Source organism: Berghia stephanieae, chromosome 1 (assembly GCF_034508935.2).
Source record: "Berghia stephanieae isolate SIO BIC M18660-M18661 chromosome 1, UCSD_Bste_1.3, whole genome shotgun sequence".
Taxonomy (NCBI): Eukaryota; Metazoa; Mollusca; class Gastropoda; order Nudibranchia; family Aeolidiidae; genus Berghia; species Berghia stephanieae.
In genome coordinates, this window is record NC_088360.1 from 48,304,809 (window position 1) to 48,312,897 (window position 8,089).

General features: G+C 29.0%; 1 long non-coding RNA gene across 4 annotated transcripts in view; it reads left to right on the forward strand.

Annotated features, from left to right (window-relative positions):
• Nucleotides 1–7,766, forward strand: part of LOC144964106 (uncharacterized) — a 23,334-nt gene extending 15,568 nt beyond the window's left edge. For 2 of the 4 annotated variants that reach the window (XR_013643747.1, XR_013643745.1), the window contains exons 3-4: nucleotides 1,307–1,436; nucleotides 7,330–7,766. This is a non-coding gene — a long non-coding RNA (uncharacterized LOC144964106). The remainder of the gene's footprint in view (nucleotides 1–1,306; nucleotides 1,437–7,329) is intronic. The other 2 variants (XR_013643750.1, XR_013643749.1) reach the window with 2 other exon arrangements.
• Nucleotides 7,767–8,089: the final 323 nt, after the last annotated feature.

Genomic DNA, 8,089 nt, shown 5'->3' on the forward strand with positions numbered 1-8,089 from the left:
TGGCAAATGTCAAAAAATCGACCTTTCAGCACAGCCTCATGGCCCTGTCATACTCGGAGAAAAGCATTTTAAAAATAAATTTTGGAAAAAAAGTTTTCCTTCAAAATTGATTAAATGACTTTAAATGTAAAACTTCACAAGTTTGAGACTTTTTGATATGTTAAGGATCACATTCATCAATTGACATTTGAAGTAAACTATTTCTGGCCAAAATTTTAAAAGGAAAGATTTTAAAAATAAAATCACCGTGATCAGTTATCGAATGGATGGCAATAAAGCAAATTTTGTTCCTGCGACATTGTGTCCTTTGGGTTGGTCAATATAATGCCCACTTGACCCATTGGATGCATGCATGCCTACAAGAACTGTCAAATATATTGAGTTTACTTGTACAAAAAAGTGCGTCCATCAGGCGACTTGTATCGTATGGAATGGAAATTTGGTTCTACAAATTAATATGACCTGCTAGAGGAATAATCAAAGCATCGCTAAGCGTATCAAACATGACGAAATGAAATGGTTGAAATACACTGCATATAAATGAGCATAACATTTTATATTTAGTTATAATATGTATTATGATAATTTAATAACGCTAGTATAAACACAAAGACAACAAGAAGCAATTGCGCGTAACGCTTCTACATTAGATTCAGGGATTGTTTTGATTATTCCTTAAAAGTAAAACGCAAAAGATAAGCGAATGGCGCGCGCAAGTTGACTTCACTGTAAAGCCTTGATGCGTTTGAAAATTCTTTTCAGCCAATCAAATTAACAAGGGGCAAAGTTTGAATGGAAAGATAAAAATGGTTATATTATATGACAGTGACAGGGGTGATATAAGGCGTTTGGATTCTGATAACAAGAGACTTTTCAATGTACTATTACTACTATACTCAAGATACTAAATATTTCAGTTTGAAATTTATAACCAAAATTACAAAAATGGATATAAATTCTAAATCATTCGAAAAATGCAATTGACAGGGAGATCCACGCCTTAAAATACGAATTTGATGAATAAGTTTTCAATCGATATCATATTTGTGATTGCTTATGATATAATGATGATCATATCAGGGAATTGTTTACCTGAATCTTTCATTTATTCACTGGGTATTCAATGACCTTTGACCAAAGCAACCCGTATTATGGTATGTTTTGACATGTTATGTTTACGACCCTTCCCCCCCCCCCCCCCTCCCCGCCCCTCCCCCAATCCCTTGTCTTCTGCGATATATTACAAATTGAATGATATGGCATTGATCATTTCATTTATCTTTTTTTTTTGGCAATTCATCCACAGTCCTGATCGATATACGTTGGTTGGCATGATCGGAGAATGATTACGATATTTGGTTTACATTTGGCTACGTGCGAAAACGAAATTCGTGAATGTATGATTCAATCCAAGATTAAGCTGAGACAAATAAATGGTAATCAACAAGCTCTCCCACACACGTAAACAAACAAACCAAAAAAAGATCAACTTTTATCAGCTTGCGATGGAACTTAAGTCCTTATACGAGATTGATAATACGAGTAATATGCGCATGTTTTAAATAGGAATCGCAGAAGTTAATCTATCATCAACTCAGATATGCAGGTACATTTCGGGTTTGTTTGTTTGATTTTTTTTTCTGTTTTGTTTGAATCGGACTTTTGCTGTTTTGTTTTGTTTTTGTTTTTGGGTTGTTTTTTGGGGGGTTCTTTGTTTGTTTGTTTTGTTTTGTTTTTTTTTTTGTTTTGTTTTTTGTTGTTGTTTTTTTATTGTAGTTATTATCGTTGTGGTTTTTATTCGGGTTTATTTTTTTTTTACTGTTGCTGTTTTTTGGGGTACCTATATATATATATATATATATATATATATATATATATATATATATATATATATATATATATATATATATTTGTTGTTGTTGTTACTTTTTGTTTTGCTTGTTTTCGTTTTATTTTTGTTTGTCTCCTTCACAGTAATTGAAATAGGCCCTATACAAATGACTTTTATTATTATTATCTCCTTTCCGGTGGGTTAGGGCCGTTGTTGTTGTTTGTTGGGGGTTTATTTGTTTGTTTGTCTTTTTGCTTTATTTATTTATTTTATTTTATTTATTTTGGGGGGTTTTTGTCTTGATTTTCTTTTGTGTTTTTTTTTTTTTTCTTTTTTGGTGTATTTTATTTGGGGGGGGGGTTGTTTTTTTTATTGTTTTTTTTTGTTTTTGTTTTTTTGTTTTTAAATCTTTTAAGTGTACTTTTTCATTGTCACTAATGCTGAGATGCTATAACCAAGATCCTTTGCTATCGGGCAGTAGATGCCTCAAACATTTTGAGACATTTGTATAATCAGAGAACTCCAGTGCAGAAGAAAACTTCTGGTAATCTTACAATAATAATAATTGCTGCTTTTATTGTTATTATTATTATTTTATTATTATTATTATTATTATTATTATTATTATTATTATTATTATTATTATTATTATTATTATTATTATTATTATATTATTATTATTATTATTATTATTATTATTATTATTATTATTATTATTATTATTATTATTATTATTATTATTATTACATTATTATTACTATTATTATTATTATTGTTGTTGTTCTTGTTGTTTTTATTATTATTATTATTATTATTATTATTATTATTATTATTTATTATTTATTATTTATTATTGTTATTATTATTATCATTATCATTATTATTGCTATCATAATTATTATTTTTAGTATCATTGTTTTTATTATTATTAACATTATTATCGTTATAACTATCATCATCATCATCATCCTCATTTATTGTTACTAACGTTGGAAAGTCCATGTAGGCTATAAATAACTCACTGTTATTTTTATCATAATTGTTGTAATCCATCGTCAACACAAAGAACATTGACATTGATCTACTATAACATCGCCATCAAATAGCATAATTTGTTTTGTTCGTTATATATAATTTAAAAAATCATTTTACTTTTCGTGAATTTATGTTAGATAAGCCAACATGCATATTTTAGATTATAATCTTATATATATTTGTTCTCGTCTTGTTTTGATTGATTATTACAAGACATGTTTGCATTTTGCCCTAATATGGAAATTTTAAAATGCTGTTGTTCGTTCATTTGTTTTGATTTATTTGGGGGGTTTTTTTGTTGTTATTTTGTTGTGTTTTTGTTGGGGTTTTTTGTCGTTGTTTTACTTTTGTTTTGTTTTCGTTTTGTTTTGTTTTGTTTTTTCTTGTTTTGTTTTTTAATTAAACATTTAATTTATGTATTTTAAAAAAATCATGACGTGTTTGAAATTTTGCTTTTATATGGAAGTAAAGAAAGTTCAGTTTAGATTTTGGATAAAAATAGAAAATCACTGGCGTTATTTCCATATATGTATTATAGTGTGGTTTAGAGTTTAATGGCCACTGCTGATACCAGGTAGCTACTCCGCTACACTTAAGTAGAGTGAGGTAATGTATCTCAAAGAATTTTCTCAATGACACAATATTAGGCTCAGAATTTTGTCATCCAATTAATTAATCAATGACCACGCGCAACATCGCTTTCTTTTGTTTCAAGATATGACGTCTCAAAAGTGACACAAAATGTGGGTCTCTAAATGCATACTAGAATTTGCCCATTTCTAAAGTCAACTGAGCTTTGATTTCATTTCTAAAAGAACAGTGAACGAAGCTTTGCTTTCAGTTTATAAGAACAGTGAACGAAGCTTTGCTTTCAGTTTATAAGAACAGTGAACGAAGCATTGCTTCCAGCTCATACGAACAGTGAACGGAGCTCTGCTTTCAGTTTATAAGAACAGTGAACGGAGTTTCGTTTTAAGTTCACAAGAATTGGGTTCAATAGTCTGATGTCACGTCGCCCAGCAACGGCGGCCATCGTCGTTGTAAACAAAGAAAATCGGTAATTTTTATTCTTCATGCTAGCTAGAACTTTTCATATGTCTTGTGATAAGAATGTGTAAAAGTCAAACCATGATCAGATTTATAATGGGGTTAGGGGGTTTCGGGTTTTTTCTTTTTCTTTTTTCTTTTTTGATTAGATTTTTTTTTCTTTTCTGTTTGTTTTGTACTGATTTGTCTTGTTTTGCTTTGCTTGTTTTTTATTTTATTTATTTGTTGTCTGTTTATTTTATAATCGTTTGCTTTGAGTTCTTTTTCTCTTTTTCTTCTCCTTATGTGTTTGTTTTGTTTTTTGTTTTTGTTTTTGTTTTTTTGTTTTTTTTGGGTTGTTTTTTTTTTTTTTTTTGTTGGTTTTTTTTTTTTTTTGGGTAAGCTTTTGTTTTGTTTCATCGTTTAGCCTGTAAGTTATCTGTTGTTATTGTCGCTGTTATTTATCTCATTACAAAAGTGATTTCAACACGGAAAGTAAATTCAATTCAATTAAATTCAAATTCAAATTCAAATTCAAATTCAAATATTTATTGTCTGCATTTAAAAATTTGATGTTAATTCGCATATCATTCTATCTAAAATGTCCATTACAGCAATGAGCCCTTAATGAATTGGGTTATCAGACCTGCAAATAAGTGCACGTCTGACCTAATCCAATCTATTTCTGTTATTGATTCAAGATATCATATTATATCAACACAGAAATTCCCGTAGTTCATTTTTCACAATTATCAAATGATTTTGGATATTTAGAATGCCTTTCTCGTGTATGTAGCTAAATGTAAATGATTGGAGAAGTTGTCGTGATCTAAAAGTGTGATTAGAGCTGTCAGAATGTGAAAACCAAAAGAATGAAAAACAAACGATAATTAGATAATAAATTCCTAGGAAGTATGAAATAATTAGAATTGCTTTCATTGATAATTAATGATTAAATGCTTATTTGTATGACGATAAAGTGATAAGAATTGAATATATTTGTTTACATAATATGAAGAATGAGTCATTTTAGGCCGAAAAACGATCTGCCTGAAAGAAGAACAAGATTGTATAGTTGACATCACTCGGGTCTTTGTTTTTTTTTTTTTTTTTTTTTTTTTTTTTTTTTTTTTTTTTTGTTGGGTTTTGTTTTTTTTTTTGTTTTTTTTTTTTTTGGGGGGGGGGGGGGTTCTTTCTTTTCTTTTTCTTTTGCTTTTTTTTCCTTTTTTTTTTTTACCATCCACGTTTATGAGTAATTCTCACTTAACTGTATTATATAGATTATACAAGTTCAAGGTTACACATAGTTTTGTGTGTTGATCCGTTATACTTCCGGATGACTATGTTGTGAGCTTCTCAGCACACCACACACACACACACACACACACATATATATATATATATATATATATATATATATATATATATATATATATATATAATATCAAGATTTTTAAAAAGAATTGGATTCAGTAGTCTGATGTCATGCCTTCCGGCAACGGCGGCCATCTTGGTTCTAAACAAAGAAAATAATTACTTTTTATTCTTCATGCTGGCTAGAACTTTTCATTCCCTTTTCATATGCCTTGTGATCAGAATGTGTAAAAGTCAAAACATGATCAAATTTGTGGGGTTTTTTTTCCTCTGGAAACGCTTTTATGCTCGCCGGAGAAATATTTCATACGGCGTCCGCCAATGTTCCTACCGTTTAGAGCCAGTGCTACTAAGTTATCATGCGTCATAAGGAAGGAAGTGACGTTGCGACTGTTGAAGAGTATTAGGATGTGACAATTTTTGTCTGTCATAATTAATCTATAATCTCTTGATTTTAAACTTCATTCTACTCTTGTTATTATCATTATTATTATTATTATTATTATTATTATTATTATTATTATTATTTATTATTATTATTATTATTATTATTATTATTATTATTATTATTATTATTATTTATTATTATTATTATTATTATTATTATTATTATTATTATTATTATTATTATTATTATTATTTTTATTATTATTATCATTATTATCATCATTATTATTATTATTAATATTATTATTATTATTATAATTATTATTATTATTATTATTATTATTATTATTATTATTTTATTATTATTATCATCATCATTATTATTATTAATATTATTATTATTATTGTTATTATTATTATTATTATTATTATTATTATTATTATTATTATTATTATTATTATTATTATTATTATTATTATTATTATTTTAAATTTCTGATTATTTTTCTTTTTACTTTATCAACTCGACTATTTAAATACATTTTCCAAAGGTTTTATTTTTAACTCATGAACAACACATAGTTTGTCATCTTCAAAACAACAAGAATTCTAATATTTGTCTCATTATTCATACAAAACCGCGTGGAAATGTGAACTTGTTTGTTGTTGTTTTGTTGGGCTTATTAAAACATTTTTTGAATAACATTTTGATGACTTGAAATGTCATATATTCTTTGAATGCCCTCTCCAGTAGGACCTACTTGTGATAGGTCATGACAGTACACGACATCAAGAATTGGAAGAATTGGAAATAACAAAATGATAAAGGTTTTCCAATCTGTCAAAAATTATGATACATATCAACCACAAACAGGCCAACCAATTTTTCGTTTGTCATATCATAGATCATACTCACCACAGTGAGAAATTTAGAAAAGATGTTTTCAATTTTCGTTGGGTATTTTTTTTCTGTATGTTTGTTTTTATGTTTGTTTGTTTTTTGTTTATTTGTTGTTGTTTTTCTTCTTTTTTTTTTGGGGGGGGGGGCGATTTGAAAATGTGTTTTGTTTTAGGGGGTCTTTTTTTGGTTCGTTTGTTTTTGTTTTTTTTGTTTTTTTGTTTTGGGGGGGGGGGTGTTGTTGTTTTTGTTTGTTTTGTTGTTTTTTTTTTGGTTTTTTTTTGTTTTGTTTTTTTTGAGAGGGGTGGGGGAAGGTTGTGAGGAGAGGTGTTTTTTTAATTCTTTTTTTTTTTCATCAGGTTGGTCTCTTTGTTGTTTCTTTTCTTTTTTTTTTTTTTTTGGTTAATAAACCGTTGTGGGTTTTTGTTCAGGGCTTTTTGTTTTCGTTTTTGTTTGTTGTATTTTTTCTTTTTTTCTTGTTTGTCTCTTTTTTGTGAGGTTTTATTTCTGGTTTGTTCTGTTGCTTTGTTTGTTTGTTTTTGCTTTGTCTTGCTGTAGTTGTTTGTGTGTGTGTGTGTGTGTGTGTGTGTGTGTGTGTGTTTGTTTTGTTTTTTTTTTTTGTTTGTTTGTTTGTTTTTAGTTTTGTTTTGTTTTGTTTTTGGGGGGGATTGTTTTGCTTTTTTCTGTTATTTTTATTGTCTCTTTTTGTTCTTTATTTTGTTAAACCAGGAATCTCATGTTAATTTCTTTGCTTTATTTTTCTTTTTCTCCCCTATAGCCCTCTCCCAACCATCAGCACCACTCTCCAAAGGGGAAATAAACAAGAGCATAACGAGCTCCCTGGGGGCCTCCGAGAAATGGACAGGAGAAATCGGATACAGCCGTAATGATATTTGTCTCCTTCAGCTCCTCCGTGTGATAATCGTGTCAAGATTGGACTTTATTAATAGTCCTTGTCACTGTTTTCGGGATGTTTTTTAACGAGTCTCTCGGTCAAGATCGTGATAATTCGATTCGATATTCCTGTATTATCTTTTTTCTTTCTTTCTTTCTTTTTTTCAATGATTAAATAAAGATTTTTTTTAAAAAATTACTTGCTTGTCATGACATGGTGCCGGGCAAATGAGAGGGGTCATTATAAAAATGGGATTAGCGAGAGAGAGGGGGGGGGGGGGTAGAGGCGGTGGGGTGGGGGAGGGGGAGGATCGAGTAGAGAATGATAATTTAAGAGAAAAGATAACTTTTTTTATGAAACTATGTGAATTTTTGTTTGGATAAAAATTTACGTTCATTATCTGTTGATAGGCATGTTAGAATTGCATGGTATCCACTATGTGAGATTCTTTACTACCCATTCAAATGAGTAAGGTCATTGGAATGGGTTCGACACGACATGGACTTATTTGTAGGTCTGATAACCAATTCTTTATGGGCTCTTTGTTGTAATGGAAATCTAAAAATATAACGCAGAATATTAGCCAATGTTAAACTAGGCCCATAAGAAGCCAGAGTTCGTCCCAGTTTAAGTAACAATAAAC